Consider the following 27,262-nt stretch of genomic DNA (forward strand, 5'->3'; position numbering starts at 1 on the left):
TTATCGTCGATACAGCGTCGAGATATTCGTTCCGCAAGCGTGATATTATTAAAATACTTTTTTTTTAAATTAACGATCCCCGCCCGTGAAGCTATCCGGTAGTTTCGCGCGAGGAAATAATTAAAAGAAGAACGTTAAAAATTTAGTGATTCCTCGTTTGATTTTCTCGCTCTCGTGAATAAGTAATAGACTGCAGTGTGATTCAACGGGGAACGTGAATGCACGTCAGTCTGGAAGAACGGAAGCCCGTTAATCCTTTGGACGAACAACAGGAAGCACAAGAAACACCGTCGTTAAATACGACGCGGCGTAGAAGCGACGGGCACGGGGAATCTCAGCGGGTAGAGGGACGTTGGGAAAAATAACGTTCGTTTAATAACGCGATACCAGGCGCGGCGGTAAAATCGGCGGAAAGGTGGTTATCGCGGCAAGAAACGAGGGTACTCGAAGCTGCTTTGCATAGGTATGTCGCCCCGCGACTAGGATTCGTAAGACGCATAAATTTCGCGAGCGACGCTCACGATCCCACGATTCACGAGCGTTGCGCCGGCGGCCCCCGCGCCCCGCGCCGCTGGGGAATTTTCATTAAGGCTGATTTCGTTCAGAGCGGTCCCGCGACTTACGGACGTACGCGAAAAAAGCCCCGATCGAAACGTAATTTTACTATCGGCACCGGTCGATAACAGAACACCTGTTTTTCTGTACGTCCTCGCCTTGCGACCCCTTTCCCTGCGAGAAGGAATTATCAACGATCAGCAGTTTTGCGAAATTTATCGACACCATAAATTACGTCCTCGTGCCCAGGGCAATTTCGCCAACGTATTCATTGCGAGGCCAACTAATACAATTTACAATATTAATCGATGAACGTTTTACAAACACGCTTAGAAAATGACCTAGTCTTTTGTAATACAGGGTGTTCAGTCAACCCTAGGAAAAATTTTAAAAATAAGACGAAAATCAAGAATACCAATTTCTTGATGGAGGCTTCGTTAAAAAGTTATTAACGTTTCAAGTTCCGACCGTACTGAATTTTTTTTAGGAACTGGGTAAGATTTCGAGGTTAGGGCTATTCACCAAAAATTATTATAATTGATCCCCACAATCGAAAATAATTTTTCCAGAATGATTTGAAATTTTTTTTTCCCCGTCGACAAATTTCACACCTTCTCGAATTTTTTTTTAGAAAGTGGGTAGGATTTCGAGGGTATGTGTAATGACCAAAAATGATTGTAATTGACCCCCGCAACCGAAAATATTTTTTCCAGAACGATTTGAAACTTTTGAATTTAATTGTTAATAACTATTTAACGAAGCCTCCATCAAGAAATTGGTATTCTTGATTTTCGTCTTATTTTGGCCTCTAGAATCCCCCATTAAAATTTTTCCCAGAGGTGGCCGAACACCCTGTATATTCCGAACCAATGCTTTGATCCCTGAGGTTCCTTATGGCGATCGCTATGTACACGCCCTATATCGTACAATTTCTCTCGAATCTTCGTCACGTTCTTCGATTCGGTCGCTACCACCTCCGAAGGTTACACGCGAGGCCTCGACGACGACGACGACCGAAACACCGCGTCGGATTTTGAACTTGGCTCGAGTAGAGATTCGTTCCGCGGCACGTGTTTCGCAAGAGGTTCGTTCCCGCGCCTCGTGGAATTTCGTCGGCCAACCGCGGACCGTGTTCTCGTGACGTGGTTGCGAAACAGGAAGCCTGAATTTCGATAATCTCCGCGCCTTCTTTCTTCTTTTTTTTTTTTTTTCTTCTCTCCTTTGGCTTCGAGCGCCTCGGGTTCGGTGAAAATGGATCTCGCGTCGCGAACGAACGGTCCCTTTCACCTCGCGGAATTCGGTTTCGATCGAGACCAAACGCGTCGATTTTTCGAACCATTTCCTCCTTTATGGTGGTCTTCGGGTCTGTTTCGATGAAAAATTGACTTTTCTATTAACACGTAGAACAGCGAGCAAATTTTCTATGCCTTTTGATTCGCGTCGTGTGTCTCTCAGACTGTCAGGTCACGATTTGAGAAGTTTTAATTTCGCTGAGAAAGTTCACTACCGATTCGAATTTTTTTCTCGAAAGTGCGTAGGATTTCGGGGTTATGTCTGTTGACCAAAAATGATTGCAATTGACTCCTGCATCAGAAAATATTTTTTCCAAAATGATTTGAAAAGTTTTAAATTCGCCGAAAAATTTATCTACCTATTCGAATTTTTTTCTCGAAAATACGTAGGATTTCGGGGGTATGTCTAATGACCAAAAATGATCGCAATTGACTCCTGCATCAGAAAATATTTTTTCCAAAATGATTTGAAATGTTTCAATTTCGCCGAAAAATATGTCTACCTATTCGAATTTTTTTCTCGAAAATGCGTAGGATTTCGGGGGTATGTCTGTTGACCAAAAATGATCGCAATTGACTTCTGCATCAGAAAATATTTTTTCCAAAATGATTTGAACAGTTTTAATTTCACCGAAAAATATGTCTATCTATTCGAATTTTTTTCTCGAAAATGCGTAGGATTTCGGGGGTATGTCTGTTGACCAAAAATGATCGCAATTGACTCCTGCATCAGAAAATATTTTTTCCAAAATGATTTGAAATGTTTCAATTTCGCCGAAAAATATGTCTACCTATTCGAATTTTTTTCTCGAAAATGCGTAGGATTTCGGGGGTATGTCTAATGACCAAAAATGATCGCAATTGACTCCTGCATCAGAAAATATTTTTTCCAAAATGATTTGAAATGTTTCAATTTCGCCGAAAAATATGTCTACCTATTCGAATTTTTTTCTCGAAAATACGTAGGATTTTGGGAGTATGTCAATATTTAAACGTTATTTGGAAGCCTGATAGTACTAGGGTTTGTTTGTAGTAAAAGTTTCAACAAAATTTCATTTGTTTAAAAATTATTTTTTTGGAATAATTCTAATACCAAGATAGTCACATTCGTAGAGATTAGGAATCTTTTCTTAGTTTTCTGTCACGTGGTGATCTTGACATCGTTTTTATCGACGCCCACCTTCTTTTTTTTGTTGTTGGGGACTACCACTCGACGTCCTCTATAATTAATTTCTTCCAGATACTTTTATATTCTGACGATACGTATATTTATAGCTTAAACGTTAATAAATCACGATGACAACTTTGAATTTCGCGCGACGCCTTGTTTTCAAAATACACGTTCCTCATTTTATCACTCAACAAACCAGATCTCGGCCTTAAAAGGGATTCTGGTTTGCCGTCTCAAAAAATCGTTTCTTTTTTGTGTTTGTCGGAAACCGGTAATCCTGAAAATATGCTGTTCGAACCGTGCACAGAACTATGGCAAAATAACGAAGACATAAATATTTTACGTAACTGGTTCGCATTAGAAATTAGACATCGTATTTTCGGAAATAGCGTCATTGTGCCATGTTGTATTATTACATCCTTAAACACAACTATATTTGCCAGCACGATACGTTAAACACTACATGGCTGTGATTACAAATTATCTATTAGCAAACCAATGTTAACTTCGATGTTAGCTGCGCCCGGGGGCAGCCATTGTAGAAATTGAAAATTTCAAATTTGTCCGAAAACCGTATTTTTTTATACCGAAAAAATGCAAGTCAAATCGTTAAAGTCACCCACTGAAATATTTGCTAATAAATAAATATATATGGTCACAAAAAAATTCATAGAGTTTCTTGAGGCACGTATAAATATGGCTGGAAAATTTTATATTTTTACGTTTACTTGTTTTCTCGAAAAAAATTTTTAAAAATTTCAAACTGATATCCCCCGTCCCCTTAACCGATCCCTCGAGTTTTCTGCGCTCTCTTGCCTCGAATAATCGTTCTTTGCGACGTTCGGTCTGTCATTCGCCGAATTTGCATAACAGTTGCTGTAACGTGCTCTCGAATTCGCTCGCCCTTGCTCGATCCGCTCTCTCATTCATTATGGAGAGATCATTGGCGCGTGCGTGCTCGACGGGCACCAGACTACGATTGATCGGTAGCCATATCTTTTTTGCGTGCGACTCGATCGAATTCCGAAACCCAAAACGGAGATTTCGAACGAAGTTACCTTTTAAGACGCCTTAAAAGGACACAGGTCCCCCCCAAGTTTTAAACGGGACGCCGTAACTTCTACCAAAATATTACTTCGATAGTGTAAACTATTCCGCTGTTAGTGGACCAATTAATACAACACGGTTCATCGTTTAGGATTCATATTGATATTCGCAGTTTCGAAATTCAAATTTGTATTGAATCGTGTGTGCATCGCGTTGCAACGCGAGAGGGGGACATCGAGCAACGCGATGCAAATTATAATAATATCAGTAACCATCTGACAATTTAGCCCATCAGAGACGGTGGCAAGGCGATGGCGTCCGAACCGTTTAATCCACCGTAGATACGGGACGATTTATTTTGCATGTACCATTTTCTTCGTATCTCTTTCTCTCTCGTACTGTTACAGTTTGTTCAATGTCTCGGGCGGAGGGCTAGCCTGGTTTTGAGATCAGTATGGCATCGATTCTCAAGCCGTTCGCACGAGATATATTTCTTTTGCCGTTCCGCGAGTTCGTTTCCTCCACGTATAAAGTGCTGTTTTCGCTGAGAACGAATAAGCGATCGCTCGAGATCGACGATTCTAACGGCTATACCAGTGAATCGACACGTATCGAAATCTTTTCAGATTTATCGCGTATAGAAACGGACGAGGAATCGCTAGTTGATTTCGAATTGAATTACAAGCTCTTCCCGAGACCGACAGGAATAATTTTTCTATACGCACACGCTTTTCTTGCTTTCAAAATCACGATTTAGGGATAGGCACGAAAATCTTATACGCCATAAGTAATCACGCAAATATCGATTTGTGAAAAAATTATAGATCTAAGAATCCATCGAGAAAATCGAAAATCGTATTAAAAATGATTCCTAATCGATCTGTACCAAGAAAGTTTAACGATGTCTCGCGAGTCCAGTTGAAATTCAAATAATGGTTAATACGTTAATACGTATAAATCATTTCATAGTAATTTTATTGTACCTTTAATAATCTAATATACAGGATGTTCGGCCACCACTGGGAAAAATTTTAATGGGGGATTCTAGAGCTCAAAATAAGACGAAAATCAAGAATACCAATTTCTTGATGGAGGCTTCGTTAAATAGTTATTAACAATTAAATTTAAAAGTTTCAAATCGTTCTGGAAAAAATATTTTCGGTTGCGGGGGTCAATTGCGATCATTTTTGATCATTACACATACCCTCGAATTCCTACGCATTTTCGAGAAAAAAATTTGAATAGGTAGACAAATTTTTCGGCGAAATTAAAACTTTTCAAATCATTTTGGAAAAAATATTTTCTGATGCGCGGGTCAATTGCGATCATTTTTGGTGAATAGACATACCCCCGAAATCCTACGCATTTTCGAGAAAAAAAATCGAATAGGTAGACAACTTATACAGCGAAATTAAAACTTTTGAAATCATTTTGGAAAAAATATTTTCTGATGCGCGGGTCAATTGCGATCATTTTTGGTGAATAGACATACCCCCGAAATTCTACGCATTTTCGAGAAAAAAAATCGAATAGGTAGACCAATTTTTCAGCAAAATTAAAACGTTTCAAATCATTTTCGAAAAAATATTTTCTGATGCGCGGGTCTATTGCGATCATTTTTGGTCAACAGACATACCCCCGAAATCCTACGCATTTTCGAGAAAAAAAATCGAATAGGTAGACAACTTATACAGCGAAATTAAAACTTTTCAAATCATTTTGGAAAAAATATTTTCTGATGCGCGGGTCAATTGTAATCATTTTTGGTCAACAGACATACCCCCGAAATTCTATGCATTTTCGAGAAAAAAAATCGAATAGGTAGACAACTTATACAGCGAAATTAAAACTTTTCAAATCATTTTGGAAAAAATATTTTCTGATGCGCGGGTCAATTGTAATCATTTTTGGTGAATACACATACCCCCGAAATTCTACGCACTTTCGAGAAAAAAAATCGAATAGGTAGACAACTTATTCAGCGAAATTAAAACTTTTGAAATCATTTTGGAAAAAATATTTTCTGATGCGCGGGTCAATTGTAATCATTTTTGGTCAACAGACATACCCCCGAAATCCTACGCATTTTCGAGAAAAAAATTCGAATAGGTAGACATATTTTTCGGCGAAATTGAAACATTTCGTATCATTTTCGAAAAAATATTTTCTGATTCGCGGGTCAATTACAATCATTTTTGGTGAATAGACATACCCCCGAAATCTTACGCATTTTCGAGAAAAAAATTCAGAACTGGCTGAACTTTAAACGTTAATAACTTTTTAACAAAGCCTCCATCAAGAAATTTGTATTCTTGATTTTCGTCTTATTTTGGCCTCTAGAATGCCCCATTAAAATTTTTTCCGAGGGTGGCCGAACACCCTGTATAAAGTATGCTTCGTGTGTCGAAAAGGGAGGGAAATCGGCGTGGACGTCGGCCTCGAAAGAAGGTCCCCGAAGACTCGAATTCCGGATCGGCGTTACGTCGCGACGCGGCCGCCAGGATCCCGCGAACTCGCGCCACTTTCCAGCAATTATCGAAGCAACGGAGCCTCTCTCGGCGCGGATCCCACACCGGCTTCAATTTGTAGGCTGGCATTAATTCAATTGCCCCGGCGACAGTTACCAAGGTGGTATACGTGTGGGCGTTTTATCGCCTCGACGGTTATACGCGTCCGACGTTCGCCTATCTCCGTCCCGCTTCGAACCGTTCCTCCGTCTCTGTTCCCGCGTCGACACACGATAGTCGTTCCGCGTTCCAAGCCGCGAGGTGCTCCTCGGCCACGGTGATTCAACGGAAAGCGAAAAATCGTCGGGCGTTCCTTCGGTTTCGAACCACCGCGCCGCGCGTAACGAATAATTCCGCACAAGATTGCGAAAGTACCTCGACACTTATATTTTGCATCGATTATCAACCGAAACGGTCGTCACGAACAATTTTGTAGCGATAAAAAGCCAAGTGTATTGCTCGTAGTAGCCACCGCAATTGTTATTACTCTTACAGAACAAGCACATTTCTTAATTAGCGTGCGACTGAAGAGTACTGAAACTGTTGGCGCTTTTAATCGGTCTGATATATCAGCAATTTGTTCACTGCTAACTTTTTGGCAAAATCCGTAACGTAGAATATAAGTTTCGAGTGTTACGCAATTACACTATGCAGGGTGTTCAGCCACCCCTGGGAAACATTCTAATGGGAGATTCTGGAGTATGAAGAAATTTCTAAACTGAGACCTCATTAAAACGTTATTAACAATTAAATTGAAACTTTTCATATCATTTTGGAAAAAATATTTTCTGATGCGGGGGTCAATTGTGATCAGTTTTGGTCAACAGACATACCCTCGAAATCCTACGCACTTTAGAGAAAAAAAATCGAATAGGTAGACAAATTTTTCAGCGAAATTAAAACTTTTCAAATCATTTTGGAAAAAATATTTTCTGATGCGGCGATCAATTGCGATCATTTTTGGTGAACAGACATACCCCCGAAATCCTACGCATTTTCGAGAAAAAAATTCGAATAGGTTTTCGACAAAATTAAAAAATTTGAAATCGTTTTGGAAAAATTATTTTCAGTTGCAGGAACCAATTATAATCATTTTTGATCAATAGACATACCCTCGAAATCCTAACCATTTTCGAGAAAAAAATTCAGGAAGGTCGGAACTTCAAACCTTAATAACTTTTTAACGAAGCCTCTATCGACAAATTAGTATTCTTGATTTTAGTAGCTAAACACCCTGTATTTTCATAAAATAAAACGTGTACTCACCGCCACTGCTATCTGACGGAGATTGCTGCCTGCTGTCGATGATTCCTCTCCTCATTCCTCGATCTGAAATTTTTAAATTCAACATTTTATAAATATTCATTACCTCTATGTAGTTCGATCGGTTTTACTAATTCGCATAGAGATCATATGCATACCTTCGTGTGGTTCTCCGACATCCACACAAGCTGCCTGCCACTACACTCTCCCGCACTTTGAAATTTTAGGTTAGCTCGCGTGAATTTAACTCGAACTAACTGCTCTTGAAGACGATTCGGTGATTAATTCGATGCACACAGCGTGGAAACAGTCTTTTACACTCGATTTTGTAGACCGAAACGAGACACACGAGAATATTCGGAATATTATTACAAGACGCTACCGTAATGAGCTAACGAGATAAATCTTGAGCCCGAACGAACGTAATAAGTTGAACGGACGACAAGATGGCTACCGAAGCGATAAAGTTGCGTACGCGTCACGACGACCGTTAGCGTCTGGCTTTCTTTTAAAATGTACAACCTCTTGAAAACGCCTCACGACACTAGAATCTTCGTTAAACTCTTTCTCTCGTTAAACCTTCTTTCTTACGGACGAACGAAACGCGTTGATTCCCGTCTCGGACAAAAAATACGACTGCGACATTTCTCGAGGTTGCAGCCGGGCACGTAAACAATCGGCGCACTAACCGCGATCTCGCGTCGAGTTTTGCTAAGCTTTCGAGACCAAGGCCAAGTAAACAGTCTGTCGACCACGTAACTTGACACCTTCGAAACTGCGACCACGTAAATCGTGTTACCGTGGAACGCGTGAAACGTTAGCACAGAGAATTCTTCGAAATAATTTTAACCAAAGAAGATTTACTTCTAGAAAAATTTTGAGTAGAATACCTCTAATAGGAAAAAATCGAGGTTATGTATGTGCTTAAAACGTATAACGTATACTCGCGCTATCAAATACATTATTTTTCCTGTAGTGTCTCTAACAGAAGGTTAATTTTATCGAACGGAAAGTTCGTGCGTTTTATTCTGAATAAATTCGATCGTATCGTTCCTACAAACAGTAATTCTATCGTGGGTCGGTACGAACGCGCGTTCTAAACTATGTATCTAGAGTTAAGAAACTATCGTACGTCGATCTCCGCTACTTAATATTGGTTTAAACATCGCGCATCTACGCGTACGGAGAAGTCCTCTCGTGAATAAATAAATAATGGAGATCCGTGTATACGAATGAAATTTTGCTCGACGTTAGGTTTGCTGAACTCGCTATCGAGTTCCTGTTATCGGTTGCCAGGATCCCTTCGTGGGATTACCGAGGGTGGTGTGACGTATTCGGTTTAATGAATCGCTGCCGGGGCCCGGGAACCTACGGTGCGTCGGATCACCAAGCTACTACCGTCTTTCTTTTTCCACGGAGCATGCCGTGTCAGAAGTCACGTCCCGAACACGGTGCTAGCAGACTCTGCGGCCCTGCCTTTCGTCCCCGCGAAACAAACATTCTATTTCGATACGAAATCTCGTTCGATTCGCGGGATAAGCCGTTCCAATTTCGGATACGACGCGGGTAGAGCCACGGAGCCTCGATCGACGCGGAGACACAGGGTCACCGTCGTTTTATTTTCCTTTCCTTTTTTTTTACCCCGGTTAAATTCTTCTGTTCGTTTCGGCAGTTAATTCGATCTATATCCGTTGCGTATTTCGCAGCGTTATTAGTAATCTGGAACGGCTTACCTAAATATTATTCGATCGACCGGGTAACGTGCAATGCTCGCCAAGGGGAGTTATAAATTCGATTCCAATTTCTACTCGGATGTTTCGAGTATCCGGACAGGCCTACGTTCCGCGCATACCGTCGTGTGTTCTCGACGAAATTGTGGAGAGACGCGGAACAGCCGATCCCGATGGCTGTCCGTGGACGACGACGATGATAAAGGAATTCTCGCAAGAAGGCGGCGCGGAATTCGATCGAGCGGCTCCGTTCGTTTTTCACGCGTATTCGCGCGGCGTAAAAGAGACCAGGAACAAGCCCCCGAGCGGAGTTTGTCTCTGCTGACAAATTGCATGGGATCGGGTCGGCGCGCTGGACGCTCTATCATCGTGACGAACAGCGATAACTTGATGATGGGTAAACGCTCGCCTCAACGAGCCCGATACAGATGCATTATACGCGCACCGTGGCGACGCTCGTCGCAAAAAGTTCGCGCGATCCTCGAGATTTCCGCGTTGTCGCGAGACCCCGCCGATAATCTAATCGCCCGAACGTTTTCTCGTTCGAACGAGCCCGCTAATGTTCAACGGATATCGGACCCCCGAGCTATCTCGACCGACTCGCGCGAGCGTTACGGGGCAACTGACGGGGCAAAAAAAAATACCCGGTCACGTTTTATTAACGCGTCTCGAGCGATGCAATTAAGAGACTTTTTGCTCTCGCGATCAGACGTTTCGGATCATCGTTTCGTACGGATCTGATGGTTGGAACTCGCCGGGCGAGGCTTATCGAGTAAATCCTGCCACGGACGCGACGCGATCGATCGTTTTAACAGTCTCTCCGATGTTAACGTGTTGACTGTTCGTATCTGGAACCGTGCATACGACTCGAGCGCCCAAAATGGCGGTGCATTTTTCGCGGCGATATATTAAGTCGTCCCATATGTTAGTGCCTACTTTTGTACTATAACTTCAAGCAATATTTTAAGTATACAGGGCGTTCAGCCACACCTGGGAAAAATTTTAATGGAAGATTTTAACCTGTAACTAATTTGTTGATGGAGGATTTGTTAAAAAGTTATTCACGTTTAAAGTTCCGACCGTTCCGAATTTTTTTCTAGAAAGTGGGTAGGATTTCGAGGGTATGTCTACTGACCAAAAATGACTGTAATTGACCCCCGCAACAGAAAATAATTTTTTCAGAACGATTTGAAATCTTTTTTTTCGCGGAAAAAATTAGGTACCTAACCTCTTGTCGATTGTTCTTAAAAATTTGTTTGACGCTCTACAGAAAAGTTGTTTAATACTTTTTTGTAGGTACCCATCGACTCTACTTCAGAAAAAAATTTCAATAAGATGTCAATATGTTTAAAGTTTTAGAATCCCCTGAACTGAGAAATTTTTTTTCTTTTCTATTAAATTATACGTTTTATCCTCGTCAAGTTTAGAATATCGAACAGCACGGACTTATGGGACGACCTAATATATTCTAGAATGAAACTGTATTAATAGAGGTTAGACGACGAGTCAACGAACGTTGTCGAATAATTATACCTCGTAGCTTTGAATTTATTTCTCAATGATGATATTGAATTGAGGTTAGGTTCTGATAGCAGACGATCCTAGGACACTAAATCGTCGTGAAAAAGTCGGAAGGTCTCGAAGCAATCGCAAGGGGCGAGCATCTAGACGACATCAAAGAGCCTCGGCGCGTATTTGCTTAGAAGGCCGAGGATAACAGAACCGTCGTTGGCCAGGCTGCTGCTATCGATGTTTGTTAAACTTCAAAGCTGCCCGTGGCTGACGTCATCGCGGAGTTGTCGTAGGGACAAAGTAAAGGGTGCGAGAAAGTGTAACAGGCGGCCACCGTGCACGCAACTGTAAACTGTTTCTCCGTTTCTGAATGGGGTACTTACGCGTCGACGTGCACGCAAGATTTTCACGAGAATATTCCGAACGATGGCGGCCAGTGGTCCAGAAGAGGGCGCTCGAAGACTCGATGTCGCGTGGAACGTTCAATCTTGCGATAAAAAGGTTGAAAGGAAACGCGTAAACGAAAATGCGCGGAGCAAGTCGAGCGTTGTTTGGAATTCAGATTTCTTTCAGACGAATAAAAAATGGCGGCAGTGAATGGACGTGAAGCATCGCACTTTTTTCATTAATTTTTCAGCGTCCTATGTTTTCTCGATTACGATTAAAAATTTTTAGACGTCGATCAAGAGGGTTGTTCAATGAGTCCTTAGAAGAAGATAGAAAAACAAATTATTTTCCTCAAAATAGGCATCTGTTTGGGCAGTGACCTCCTTGTCACTGTAGTTTGGAAACAAAAATGTCGCAATTTATCTGTTAACTTTTAATAAATAACGAAAGGTGACCAACGTGAAGGGGGGAGAGGGCAATCCATTTTAAAACGCAATCTTCGAAGACGCGATTGACGTAGTATATTTCACGGGCGATCCAATTATGCCATGCATATATCGCACCCGCGGTAGATTGCACCGGCTTACGTAACGTTACATTTTTCATCAATTTCTTTGCGAAGCGGCCGCGAGACGCTCGTAGACCCAGCGCGTAATCGTTCCTCCCTTCGCTTCACACTTCACATGCCGCGAGTCCATGAATATGCGCGGTGTCCGCGGTTTCGAGCAACCATAACCGCCGTATATTAAAAGAAGCACCGGTATTTATATCGTGCGAAACCTTGGATATTCGCGAGGCAGACCGACGCGTTCCGCATTCTTACGCGCGAACGTCCCGCGAACCGTTCCCGTTCGACTCCTGCAGACCGGCAGAAATACCCCCACCCCCGCTCCTATAGAAACGAAAGGAAAAATTCCCTCTTCCTCGAAAATTTCGTCCGGTAAAAGCGCTCCTTCCGTCGAAAAGCACGAAATCTCGAGAACCCGTTAAATGGAGCTCGAGCCAGGAAGCCGGAATCCGTTTAATAATTGAACGGCGTAACGGCGTCTGACGAGTGCATTCCGCTTCCTTCAGTTTTCTCGTTGTTGGATCGTCAGAATGAAAAGGAAGAAAATTTGCGGGGAACGTCGTAAATATTTTTTGTGCACGCACCATCGAAAGTTAACTAAAACCCGGTGCAGAGTGTGATATACGAGGGTCGTTCGATAAGTCCATAGAGAATCCAAGACCTGACGCTGGTTGCATCGAAAATGGTTTGTTTCTAATAAGCATCATGGCTGACTAGACAGCTGTGAAAGTCTCAATTATATCCACCATTTCAATTTTATGAGACAATGCACGAGTGCACGAGTTTCGATGCCTAAAATAATGGAATTGATGGCCGAATTATTACAAGATCCACAGTAATCACCAGATTTGGCCCCCTAGTGACTTTTATACAGGGTGTTTGGCCACCCCTGGGAAAGATTTTAATGGGGGATTCTAGAGGCCAAAATAAGACGAAAATCAAGAATAACAGTTTGTTGATGGAGGCTACGTTAAAAAGTTATTAACAATTAAATTTAAAAATTTCAAATCGTTCTGGAAAAATTATTTTCGGATGCGGGGGTCAATTGTGATCATTTTTGGTCATTACACATAACCTCGAAATCCTACGCACTTTCGAGAACAAAATTCAAATAGGTAGACAAATTTTTCGGCGAAATTAAAACTTTTTAAATCATTTTGGAAAAAATATTTTCCGATGCGCGGGCTAATTGCGATCATTTTTGGTTATTACACATAACCTCGAAATCCTGCGCACTTTCGAGAAAAAAATTCAAATAGGTAGACATATTTTTCGTCGAAATTAAAACATTTCAAATCATTTTCGAAAAAATATTTTCTGATGCTCGGGCTAATTGCGATCATTTTTGGTCATTACACATAACCTCGAAATCCTACGCACTTTCGAGAAAAAAATTCAAATAGGTAGACAAATTTTTCGTCGAAATTAAAACATTTCAAATCATTTTCGAAAAAATATTTTCGGATGCGGGGGTCAATTGCGATCATTTTTGGTCATTACACATAACCTCGAAATCCTACGCACTTTCGAGAAAAAAATTCAAATAGGTAGACAAATTTTTCGTCGAAATTAAAACTTTTCAAATCATTTTGGAAAAAATATTTTCCGATGCGCGGGTTAGTTGCGATCATTTTTGGTCATTACACATAACCTCGAAATCCTACGCACTTTCGAGAAAAAAAATTCAAATAGGTAGACATATTTTTCGTCGAAATTAAAACTTTTCAAATCATTTTGGAAAAAATATTTTCCGATGCGCGGGTTAGTTGCGATCATTTTTGGTCATTACACATAACCTCGAAATCCTACGCACTTTCGAGAAAAAAAATTCAAATAGGTAGACATATTTTTCGTCGAAATTAAAACTTTTCAAATCATTTTCGAAAAAATATTTTCCGATGCGCGGGCTAATTGCGATCATTTTTGGTCATTACACATACCCTCGAAATCCTACGCACTTTCGAGAAAAAAATTCAAATAGGTAGACATATTTTTCGTCGAAATTAAAACATTTCAAATCATTTTCGAAAAAATATTTTCTGATGCTCGGGCTAATTGCGATCATTTTTGGTCATTACACATAACCTCGAAATCCTATGCATTTTCGAGAAAAAAATTCGAATAGGTAAACAAATTTACTAAAAAAAATTACCTAAAATAATTTGTTTCTCTATCTTTTTCTGAAAACTTATTGAACGACCCTCGTAGATTCTGGAAGCAAGATTTCGATTTTGGGAGCTAACCTAAAAAATAACGGTGAAGGTACACACGGGAATCGCGACTAAATACGTATATTCGAGGACGTTTGGAAATCTTACTTTTTAGATAGCTTGAGAAAGTGTACAGAGCTAAAAGTAGATTATGTTGAAAAATAAAAATAAAATTTACCTAAAATAATTTGTATTTCTATCTTTTCCTAAAGACTCATTGAACGAGCCTCGTAGATTCTGGAAGCAAGATTTCGATATTGAGAGCTAACCTAAAAAACAACGGTGAAGGTACACTCGGGAATCGCGACTAAATACGTATATGCGAGGACAAAATAAAAGTTTCGCGCTGCAAACGGTAATAAATGTTACTGCAAAGAGTGAGCGTGGTAAAAAAAAAGAATTGGGTGAAAATCGCGTTTTTTAAACTGCCGCAATTGGATATCCGAAAGCGATCGAACGGCGTGTGCGTACGACGCGCGAAAAAGCATGAGGTTAATTTGCCGGGCGAGGGAAAACATTTAACCAAGCTCGTAGACAGGAATAATCGTGTTTCGAATTCGGGTTTCGCAGACGGTCCCGCTATTACCATTATTATAAGTTGATGTGACGTGACGTAATGGGAGTTAGAGCCGTATGAATGGGCATAGAGCAACAAGTTGCCACTAAAAACTGGGAGTGAGTTCGTGAGTTGAGTTCTGCTCGTTACACCTCTATATGTAGTTCTTCCTTCCCTATACTATACGCCGTGCTATATACCCCAGCCCGTTATAAACCCTCCGGCTTTTAAAGTATTCTTTTTAAAGCGGAACTGTCCTAACAGACGTCACCGAGTCGTAATATTCCGCGCGAATGGACCACGAGCGATGACGAGCCTCTTTCTCTTTTTCTTTCGCATTTTTCTCCGCACTTACCGTTTCTACCGACTTCGCCACAGCGTCTTCCTTTTATTTATCTTCCTCTTTCCCGTTTCGTTTATTGCAATTTTTGTTACAGATCGTTTTAAGCAAATGGAACGAATAATCATCGCGTAACGCCGTCCCCGTCGCGGTTCGCCCGTGAAATCTGAAATTATGAGAGCGAAACTTTCCGAGTGTTTACCTTTAAATCTTCCTCCGGCCACGGGCGGGAACCGGGAGGGAGGCAATAATGGGATAAAATAGCGGACAAACGTGACAAATGTATCCTGACAGGCCAGTAAGATATATTTCCCTGGTCGCTCGCCTCTTTTTGCCGGCATTTAATACACGATTCCTCTGTTGCTTATTGGCCCGGGACGACGGCTCTCGACAGATCCTTATCGTTCGATTCTCTTTATCGACTGTCGGTTTATTACTTTTTCTTTCGTTCGCCTCTATGTTTGTTTTTCCTTTCGACGGCTACTTCTTCCCTCCCGTACATTGAATCGAAGCGCGGGGGGGCAACTACGGATAATTGCCGCGATATTTAAGGCGCTCCGCAGCATTGCGGTTCTTTTTCCTCGATAACTTTTTAAGGAGCTGCATTCGAGTGTATGTTACAACTTTTTTTTCTTCGAATCGAATTTTCGCCGCTATATCGATTACTTCCGAACAGCTTCCTGATTGAAATTGCGGACAACTGGGATAACTGGTTTCTTTAGGGGGGTATAATACAAATTTGAAACAGTGTTTTACAGGTTATGTTCGCATCGTGCTTGATTCTTTAAATATCCGTCAAGTTTTGATGATTCCAAATCTGTCTATTCGCCGAAAATTATTGTAATTGACCCCCACAGCTAACGATATTCTTTTCAGAACGATTTGAAATATTTTAATTTCGGTCGAAAAATTTCACACCTTCTCGAATTTTTTTCTAGAAAGTGGGTAGGATTTCGAGGGTATGTGTAATGACCAAAAATGATTGTAATTGACCCCCGCAACCGAAAATAATTTTTTCAGAATTAATTAAAAATTTGTTTTTTCGTCGAAAAATTTAGGCACCTACCTACCCCCTGTCGATTTTTCTTAAAAATTCCTTTTTCATTTTTAGTAATTTTGTTTGACGCCCTACAGAAAAGTTGTCTAATACTTTTTTATAGATACCCATGAGCTCTACTTCAGAAAAAAGTTTCACTGAAATATATTCACAATTGTAGGAGTTATGGCTGTTTGAAAATTGGACCATTTTTATGGGGTTTTTCTCATTTTGCGAGGTCAAGGACCAACTTTTCGAATATTTTTGCGATTTGTACATATTCTCCACCAAAATACGCGTAGTTTGCTTTTCTAAACATTAAAATCGTCCAATCCGTTCAGAAGTTATGACGTTTTAAAGATTCGCATGAAAATTCGGGCAGACATTTCTGGCCAGAAATTAGATTTTCGGTAAGGAATTTTTTTCTCGAAACTGAGTAGGATTTCGGGGGTATGTCTGTTGACCAAAAATGCTTGCAATTGACCTCTGCAACTAAAAATAATTTTTTCAAAACGATTTGAAATTTTTTTTTTCCGTCGAAAAATTTCACACCTTCTCGAATTTTTTTCTAGAAAGTGGGTAAGATTTCGAAGATATGTGTAATGACTAAAAATGATTGTAATTGACTCCCGCAACCGAAAATAATTTTCCCAGAACGATTTGAAATTTTTGAATTTAATTGTTAATAACTTTTTAACGAAGCCTCCATCGACAAGTTGATATTCTTGATTTTCGTCTTATTTTGGTCTCTAGAATCTCTCATTAAAATTTTTCCCACGGTTGGTCGTTTAAGAAAACAAAGGTGCGATCTCGACTATTTAACGAAATAAAAAAACTAATTATTATTCGATCGATTGTATTGTTGAAGGAGGTTTCACTCTACCTTTTGATCGTTGATCCCTTTGAGCAGACCCAGTCGCAGCGAAGCAGCGTCACAATCCGAAGAAAAGTATAGACAAAACTTGATTCGTTGGATGACCAACACGACCATACAAACACCACTCGGTGACATCACAAACATAATAGACTCATCCTGATCTAAACATCTAAATCATGATTTCTAATCCTTCCTCATCCTGAACCTCACCCTTCCTGAGTCACACCATCGTCCCTACGTCCACCTATCCCCAGCAATAGTAGAAAAAGCTTGCAATATCGAAGAATGGTCAGCAAGAGTCTAGCACTTAGACCTGATACAAGTTGTACGAATTTCTTAAGAAAATGCACTAGTCAATTCTAATTGTGGAATCCAACAAAAGCGCTTGGGTACATAGATGAGGAGAGGAGCCCCGTTTCAGGACTAAATTCATCGATTTCTTCGCGACTGCCCGTACACACGTTTTGACGATGTTTATCACCGTCCATCCCTTCACTGGGTATCGAGTGTCGAAGATACCACCGCCACGCTCTTCAGGGAAAGGCTGTAACCCGAGTTTACCCCAGGCCTGGGCGGCTGCGTCTAAGCGTCGCGTCGAAAATCCGCCGTTTAATTTCCAACGTTCTCCGTTGTCGCGGAATCGCGTCCGCTCTTTATGCGGCTTTTGTTAACCGGCCCCAGCCCCCCGAAGTGGGGGGTAGTCGGCGGAGGGAACAAGGGGATAGGTGGTTAAACGACTACCCGTAATGCGGCCTTTTACACGCGGCCGCGTATGCAAAGCGGCGCATTAAACTTTTACGATACTCCGAACGTACGAGCCGGCCGAAATCATTATTATCCCGCGCGGCTTTCGACCTTAAATTCGCCCCGACCGTCGCCGGCGCGCTTTTTCCGCGTTGGCGCTCGCGCGCTCGCCGCTCGGCGAGAATCGAAGCGTGTTTTTTCTGCGCTACGTGACCGCCTTCCCTTCCTCGAAGGGGCACGAGGGGCCCCCCTCTGCTCTCCTCTCCACCTCTCGTCCCTCGTTTCCGTCTGTCTCCCTTCCATCGTCCCGGCGTCCCCTCGCGTCGTCGTCTTGGAACGAAAATACCTCGCGGCTGCCGCGAAACGACCCTTCGTCCTCGGATTCCGCTCTTCCAGGACACGAAGGACGCGGAGAGAGGAGAGCTCACCCTCGAGCGGACGCGACCCGACGCGACGTGCACGGTAATTTTCGGATTACTTAGGGTTATTACTTTGAGGTTGTTGTCGCGACGGTGGCCCTTTTTTCGGCGACGCGCTCGCGTGTTTGTCGTTCGAAGGAGCATTGTGGGAAAGTTCGGTCTCGAATGGCGACGCCAGGCCATGGGATTCACGTGAACGCATCGAGGGTCGAAACGACCGGATGACCATCGACAGAGGGATGCGTCCGCCTCGACCGGCGTAACCCTTTCTTCGACAGGAACGCTCGATTTCGTTGTTTGTTCGATTTCGGCCGCGGCTCGGGGCCTTGATAGATCGCCTAAGGAGGTTAACCATTAAGATCGCATCCCATTTTCACCGCGAGGAAAGTAATTTCGCAGGTAGCTGACCCAACCAACGTTTGTACAGGTGTCCCCGATGGTTCTTTCGCGTTTCATTCGTATACCTGGTTAGATTGAGAAAGAAATGTTCAATAGGTCGTTCAATAAGTCCTTAGAAAATTCAAGACCTGGTGCTCGTTGCATCGAAAATGGTTTGTTTCTAGACAGCTGTGAAAGTCTCAATTAGAAGCAAGAAACTTCCTCTTGCGACGAGACAATGCACGGGTGCACAAGTTTCGATGGCCAGAATCATGGAATTGAAGGTCGAATTATTACAACATCCACCGTATTTGGCCCCCTAGTGACATTTTTACTTCCAAACTTGAACAAAAATCGAATCGAACGAGGAGGTCACCGCCTAAACAGATAATTTCGAGGACCTTCCAAAATCTTACTGTTTAGAGCTAAAATAATTTGTTTCTCTACCTTTTTCTAAGGACATATCGAACGATCCTCGTATCTATGAATCGTGTAACTAGATCTTCGAGGCTCGAGAATCTTAAGGGTTCGAAGCGTCGAATCTTCTTCGTTAGACGAACTTCTAGCGGCTGGAATCGCCCGGAATCTCGTGTAATTCTTTCCGGGGAAAATAACAGAGAAAAAAACGTGTTTCTGCTTCAATTTCGGTTAAGCCTGGCCCTCCGGAGGCCCGCGGCAGCACGAAAACCCCTAAGGACGACCGAATCTACGCCCCCACATTTTCTGGCTTCCTTCCTCGCCCTCTTCCCGCGACCACCCCCCTCGCCAGCCCCTACAGTCCCTTCTCCCCCGTTGTTTCTACGTCGTCATTCCCCGGCGAGAGTCGAGAGGTTCCTTCCGAGAATCGGTCGCGCGTTTTTCGCTCGCCCACGGCGTTGCGGATAAGCGGGCCGGCTGGGGAACAATTAAACGCGACGGAAATTATACCGGGTGTCCTATTTCGAGCCACGTCCTCTCTAATAAGGGATGAAATTTACAAATTTCAACGTTTGCGCAAAGAATCTGTCAGACTGTCCGAAACAATGGTAATTCTCTGTCTTATATTCTAGTTAGGAACAATTAGGTTCACCCTGCAATCGACGCTTCTCATCGTATCCACGTTATTATATAATTGGTCAAGTTTATGTTCGTAAATACGAGTCTTGTACCTACCCTCGTCGTTCTGAAGCTCGACCCTGAAACGTCCTCTTCTTGAAATATCCGGGTACTCGCAGTAACCGCAACGAACGAACTTGAAAATCGCGACGTCGCCGCCGCGAGCACGGTCGCGACCGAAAATGGGACACCCTGTACAGCGTATAGCGGATCGATTGCCTCACCTTTCATCAATACCTCCGGTGCTCTCGCGGCGTTAGAAGCCAACGGGTTACACGAAACGCGGGGAAAAACTCCGCCGAAAATCAGTGCCGCGACTTGAAAACGCGCACTCGCCCCTGTGGAATAGCCGTCCATCTTTAATTTTTTCGCGCGATCTGCGCCGTACCCAACAGCACCGAAATATAAACTTAATGTAAACTTTTGAAAATCCAAAATAGTCGGACGACTCGACAGTTCGAGGTGTTCTTAACTCGTTGGAAATGTTTTCTAGGGGAACGATGGAGAGTCTTTGGCGGACTCTGGCCTCCGTCCGCTCGCCGGGGGGGAGGTTAAGCGTCGCGACGCGTCCGCAAGTCGCGAGCGTCGTTTCCTCGACGCACCGGAGGCCCTGAAATTCGGTTTCCATTGTTTCCGCGGACCGGGACGTTCATTGATTTTCGCCGGCGGAGCGTGATGAACGCGGCGTTTATTGTAATCGTCGAACGAACGAACGAACGAACGAATGGACCCCGGGTTGTCCCCCCCTCTTCGTTCTGGCCTGCCTCACCGCCCCTACGTTCCATCCAAGAAATTCCTCCCGTCGTGGCACTCGCTGGCCGAAATTCGATTTTCGTCCGAAGCCCCGAGACCTCGACGACCAACGTCCGCCGTTTCTAGTCACGAAACGTTCATTATCCGCGATCCCGTATCGTACCTAATCATTTGTTATCGCTACGGTGCTATATCTCCAAACCCTAACCCCTACACCTCCCCCTCCCCCTCTTCCGTACGGAATCTAATCGCCATCTCGCTGTTACGCCCGGTGTTACGCTAATTCTTGGCTAGGGAATAGGATCGAATAGTTGCAGGAAAACGGGGACTGAAAATTCCTGCGAGTAACGAGATTCGTGCAATTATCGAGGCTACCGATCCAATAAGAGGTAGCCTCGCGCAATGTAGCCCCCTGGTATCCTCGATCTCTTGCGTGGCTTCTCTTATCGACGATCTGCTCTTGTCTCCGACGGAAGATCACTTCTAATTTCACTTGTCGTTAAGCGACCATCCTTGTCTGCCTGTAGACGCGTCTAACTCTTTGCAACACGCTGGACTATCTAGGCTGACCATCGAGACTACGTCCGCCGTCTTTCCAGAGTATCAGACTTTGTTTAAGAGATCCACCATGTCCTCGAGCCTGAGAAGCAAACGTTAACGATTACGGCGTTTGGATACATCTCGATAGAAGTGTTTTGCTGATAGAGAAAGGCTAGGAAGGGATGAAGAGGGATGTTGGTCGACCGCTAGCGAAAGAGACAATAGCGTAGCCCTCTGTTGGCGAACACGGGAGGTGACGTATCTGGCGATACTTATTCTTGCAGAGCAACGATGCCAGGTTGCAGCGATTGGCCCTGGGCCTTTAGATTAAACTCCGCGACGAGAAAGATCCGCCATTCAGTAGCTAAATTGCTACTAAAGGTTTGAACAGTCCCCATGGTTCGAGGAATTTAGTTCAGGCCGCGGCGAACGCGATGCTATTGGAATTTTAGAAAGAAGTAACTGTAAACTTGCTCGATCGGACAAAAGTTAATTTACCTCGATATTTCGGATCCTATCGGAAGGCGTCAAGTTTGCATTACTGCCTTCCTACAAATTAAGTTACATCGTGCGTACGACAGAGCATAATCGCGATCTTACCCCTGCCAGAGTCGATACGCAAACACTGCAACCTCCCAGGAAGCCATCCTGGTAATAAAACTTAACGCCTGCTAAACTGCCTCGTTCGGCATTAAATATTTTAAGACCAATCTTTGCAACACCGATCCCATTACCATTTTGCATTTTGGCAATGGAGTACAGTAGAATTCCATTTATCAAACAGTTCGTACGATAGGTCGCTAATTCCACCCACTGCCTATCGATTTCTCGCTCGTTCGATTCGCGTTTCGGATAAGTGGATTCGATCGTACGTTTTTTCGGCAGTTCAGGTAATTAGGCACCGAGTTAACTTTCTAAATAGGTGTACGATGTTATAAAAATCGATGAAATATTCCCGTTTATTCGACCAAGTGCCATAAAAAACTCATCCTGTTCGTATTGTACGACAGTTCTCTTTAACGAACGGTTGTCTGATGGATAGTACGAATTCATGCAATGGACTGGGTCGCGTGCAAGTATCGGGGTCGCGACTATCGAGGCTCTTCGAGGATCGCGACCTTCGGGGATCGAGAAAAGAACCGAGAACCTGAAACGGTCGAGGCTCTGGTTCGACAAATCGTGGAACGGCGGCTCTGGATTGGACGTGGCTCACGATCGCGCGAGAAAGTCGTTTTCGGCAACCTCTGGACGCTCGACTTGACAGCGTTACGTTCTTTTTCGAGCGCGGACGGCAAAAACTACCGATCTTGGGACACGCTTCCGCCGCGCCGTTCACAGATGAACGATTACGGTCGCTCAGACGACCTCTCCTGGTTACTAGATACTTCATTGTTCTTTGCTTAGGCTGGATCATTCGTGACCCACGCAAAAATGGTTAAATTTCTATTTTAATATACAGGGTGTTCGGCCAACCCTGGGAAAAATTTTATTGGGAGATTCTAGAAGCCAGAATAAGATGAAAATCAAGAATACTAATTTATCGATGGAGGCTTCGTTAAAAGGTTATTAACGTTTAAAGTTCCGACCGTACTGAATTTTTTTTTAGGAACTGGGTAAGATTTCGAGGTTAGGTCTATTCACCAAAAATTATTATAATTGACCCCCACAATTGAAAATAATTTTTCCAGAACGATTTGAAATTTTTTTTTTCCTGTCTAAAAATTTCACACATTCTCGAATTTTTTTCTCGAAAGTGGGTAGGATTTCGGGGGTATGTGTAATGACCGAAAATGCTTGCAATTGACCCCTGCAACTAAAAATAATTTTTCCAAGGCGATTCGAAAGTCTTGTTTTTCGTCGAAAAATTTCACTACCTACCCAATTTTTTTCTCGAAAATGGATAGGATTTCGGTGGTATGTGTATTCACCAAAAATGATTGTAATTGACCCCCGCAACCAAAAATAATTTTTCCAAAACGATTTGAAATTTTTGAATTTAATTGTCAATAACTTTTTAACGATGCCTCTATCGACAAATTGGTATTCTCGATTTTGGTCTTATTTTGTCCTCCAGAATCCCCCATTAAAATTTTTCCCAGGGTTGGCCGAACACCCTGTATCAGTCTAAAGGTTTAAAGTTCGACGAAAGGTGAAACTCGGTTAAACAAGTAGTGGAGAGCTGCCTTGATCGATTACGTAGGCCCAGTACCGCAATTTGAGATTTAAAGTAAATTTGTCTTGTTCGATTGACAACACAGATCGCCTACACTGATAAGCAGATAACGAAACCACCTCGATTCGTTCCGTCAGTCATTATTCACGGAGTCAGCGATAGAGTTGTGCCAGTCGCCGGTCAAATATTTAAACAACAGATCGAGAGGTCTACCATTCCGCTGCTAGCGATAAATCGCTACATTGTCTCTTTAGAAAGTCCATTTATCCAGGCACAAGATACTGTCATCGTTTTATGGCTCCGCGACCGGGGCCGACAAATTATTTAAACCAGGAAGATCGTCGGGCGACTTCTTTCCCGCGAAGTTGGAACGGTCCGAGCATGGACGGCGCTTCTTCGGTCGAGCGTACCGAGACGCTTATTTAAAAGTTCCCCGAGAATCGCGAGGCGATCGCAATCGCGTTTGATGTCGGGTAGGACGTTTCCTCGCGCCTCGAACCAATTTCCAAGATCCGGTTCCCCGACGCGGAGGATTCGTTTCCGTTCGCGCGCACCGAAACCCTCCGTTTCCGGGTTGGTCCCGCGCCCGGCGAACCGGGATCGCTCTACGGCGTTAAAAAAACCCGTGCTTCACAGAGAACAGGTCTGGGTTAAAGGCCCCCGAGATCCATCCGCGCTCTCCTCTTGTCCGTTCCACTCTTTCCTCCGCCTTCGCCCGGTCTCTTTGGCCGTCATTCGCGCTCCAGAGCTAAAAGGTTTCAGAAATCGTTCGCACGCTTTTCGGCCGCTGCGCATCGGATAAAGGAGAAAGACTCTGGCCGAGTTCAACGTGAAATCACGTCGCCCCGGGCGTTTCCCTGGAATCGCAATTCCCGAATGTCTGCCAGTCGGTTCCTCTCGTCCTGCTCTCGTCGTCGGGTAAAATTCGAAAATAAAAAAATCTCATTTCGTTTCCCTTTTCACGGGACTTTCATTTTAATCTCGTTTTTCGTCACGCGTTCTCCTACGGTTTCCTTCCGCGAGGACACACACTTATGGACTCGTCCATGGGGCAGAGCATCCTCGTCTTCACGATCATAACGGAATCGAGTAATTTAAATTCAAAAACCCTCCTTTCCTTTTCTGTTCTCCTACAAAATTCTTATATGATAATTTTCGTTTTATTTACACGCGTGTGGCGCGCTTTGCCGGTGGAGGAAAGATCGCAGGAAAGTAGAAAAGGAGAGGGATACTGGACAGTCGATCGAGCGCTTGCGAGAGAGACTAGAGCGCGTAGCCCTCTGGCGGCGAGTACGGGACGCTTTCCTTTTAAGCCTAGCAGTGTTCCGCGAATTTCGATCGCTCGGGGTCTACGTTGGCCTTAATTTCGATCGCGTATCGGCGTGGATGATTGGCCCGATACGAAACGACCGGGAACCACGAGAGAACGGGACCAAGAATTAGCGTGGAGAGGGAAGCGAGTAATTACGGACGCGATTATCGAGGGCGGGGAAAGAAATGAGCATAAAGTACAAATTGGAATCGATGGGAATCCCGTCAAAATCCTGTTACCGCGACCATAACGCTTCCGACATTGATGCTAATACGTCAGGCTGGCCATTGTGCGCGCGAAAAACTAGACATTCTTCGCACGATCCAACAACCCGATGCTCGACAATAGCCGTGCTGAGTCATGGCGTTACTTCGCCATAGTGTCTCGGGGCTCGTTCTTCTGTTTATGCCACTGATCCCTTTGTCCCCGTGTTTCACACATTTTACACCGTTCGGTACGGTAACTCGCTAATTAATCGATCAAGCCCCGCTGTTTGTGGAAAGTCCACGTATTACTCAACGGCACCGAAGGCTTTCGTTTTCAATAATCTTACCACCAAACCGAGAATAAAACTGCTACAAAAAGATAAGAGAGAGTGGAAAGTAGAAAACAAAATTACCACGTTGGAAAATGTATTGGGTTTGGTTTATTATTCCCGAAATGTTTACGAATCCATAGGGTTGATCGTTCGAGGCGTTTCGACCGTTAGCATTGGGAGGGAACCCGAGAAAACTGCGATCGGAGGTCTCGCGGAAAGAATCGGTTCGGCCCTGGTTTCGCCACCCGAAATTCTTTCGACATCGAGGCCAGACTTCTTCGCCGCTCTTAGCTGCTGCATTGCGGCAACTCGAAACCCGCTGTTTTCGAAATCGGACCTGCGACCCCCCGCGCCTCTCAGTCGAGCGTGGTGCACCCCCGAAAGCAGGTAAAAGACGTTTCACAAAAACGTCCACCGTAACGAGAAGCGAGGAGCGTAAAGATCGCGTAAAATTGTCCCTTTTATTTTTTGTTTCGTCAAAGTGCTCGCGAGCGTACTCGTACGGTCTCAAATGCAAGCTTGTACGTTGAGTAATCGTAGCTACGTTGAAAAAAGTACAAGTCCTCGTAGGGGTGTCGAAATTTGAGCAAAGCACCCGGTACCGGAAAATCGATGTACGCCCCTGTGCACGAGGTTCGCGCGAAATGGGTCCCCGCGAGGCGTAACGTAGAACGTTTTCAGGGCCTCGGGCAGGGCAGATAGGAGGTAGTTAGCAGAGGCAGGCTCGTAAGATTTCGGTGTGGTGGTACGTGTACCTCATCCTGTCCACCCTACCGGCTTAAAGCTGACCTCACACCGACACGTCCTACGCTTTGCGATAAATTTCCACGGAATCTCGTATTTCCAACGAAATTCATCGAGGCGTTCGTGCCCCTTGCTTCCTGAGATACGGGCTACGATTACTTGCATACATTTCCTTAAATTTATATAATTCTTACAGTCTCTATATACGTACAGAATGATTTCTACGTGCATACGTAAAAACAAATGACGAATTTTACTGAATTTTTTTCTCTGGAAATAGTTTAAATATCGTAGATCGACCTATTCTGTTGTTTGGTATAATTCTCTTACGTATGTTTTGCTTTTTCTATTTCTATAAAAGTAAATTCGTGCAAGTCGATGAATTACCAACGAAATAACGAGGCCGGGGTCCCTGATAGTCCCCGTGCGGTCGTTTAAGGGTTAAAGATGAAATCCCTGTTCGCGCAAACCGTGGATATTTATCGCTGCTAGAAGCCGGCGGGATTCGACTAGATTTCATTCGAATAATAGATTAACGAATAAATACAACGTCCTTCATTTGTACATTTTTACTTAACGACACTATGCAATGAACGAGACTCTCGTTTAGTTTCAAAACTAAAAGTAAGGTTAAACTGCCTGCCATGGTGGTCACGAATCCATTCCCTATTCATTTAACATCCCGATCCTGAGAATCAATCTCGCGAAGATAACTACAACAATAAAAGCTCTTATTTTATTAAATTTTTGAAATTTATTTCCGCCGCGTTTGCTGGTCGCAAAACGTTTCACCCGTGCGATCGAAATGTTTCTTCCTTTGTTCGTGGCGGTAACGGACGTTTGGTTATCTTTCGTTCGTTATTGGAATATTTATAAGTAGATAAGAATTGGGACGATCTCCGACCGTTTCGAATATCGCGATGTGAGCGCCCCTTAAGGACACGGTCGCCCACCCGCGCACAAACACACAGAGCCGGGCACCGCTATATACGCGCGGCTCGCGTTGCACATACTTGTGTTCGCCTCTCTCGCCCCCTTCCCCCGGCGCCCCGCAGCCTCACTTCCTCCGACCCCTCCCACCGATCCCCGGCAAGTACCAACGATCACTCTCTCTCTCGCTCGGGCGCGGACTCTCTCTCTTGGCACCTCTGCTTCCGTCTCACTCCCTCTCTCTCTCTCTCGCTCCCGCGTTCCATCCCTCTTTCTCGCTCCGTCGCTCTGGTTCGTTTCGGACCTGAAGACCGAAGGCAGATCGATCGGACGATTTTCCTCGGGGTTTTCCTCGGCGACGACCACCCCGCGACGAGTCGAGAAATTGCTCTCAGGGCTCCCGATTCGAGCGAGGAAAAAAATTCAGGTCGATCGAACGCACTCTCGCGAGAGGGACACGGGGAAAAGAGTGGGCGTTTAAGGGGGACGAAGGGAGGGAACGACGACGGTGACGACGACGACGACGACGACGACGACGACGACGATGGCGAAAGAGAGAGAGAAAGGGATAGACTGGTAGCGAGG

General features: G+C 43.8%; 1 protein-coding gene and 1 long non-coding RNA gene across 2 annotated transcripts in view; one reads left to right on the top strand and one right to left on the bottom strand.

Moving 5' to 3' along the window:
• The window catches only part of LOC143349924 (uncharacterized), a 71,087-nt gene extending 59,012 nt beyond the window's left edge, over window positions 1-12,075 (bottom strand). The window contains exons 1-2 of the long non-coding RNA XR_013081032.1: window positions 7,994-12,075; window positions 7,839-7,901 (exon numbers count right to left, since the gene is read on the bottom strand). This is a non-coding gene — a long non-coding RNA (uncharacterized LOC143349924). The remainder of the gene's footprint in view (window positions 1-7,838; window positions 7,902-7,993) is intronic.
• Window positions 1-27,262, top strand: part of LOC143349885 (dynein regulatory complex subunit 7-like) — a 152,589-nt gene that overhangs the window by 105,575 nt on the left and 19,752 nt on the right. The window lies entirely within an intron of this gene.

The sequence above is a fragment of the Colletes latitarsis genome, chromosome 14 (genome assembly GCF_051014445.1).
Source record: "Colletes latitarsis isolate SP2378_abdomen chromosome 14, iyColLati1, whole genome shotgun sequence".
NCBI classification, from domain to species: Eukaryota; Metazoa; Arthropoda; class Insecta; order Hymenoptera; family Colletidae; genus Colletes; species Colletes latitarsis.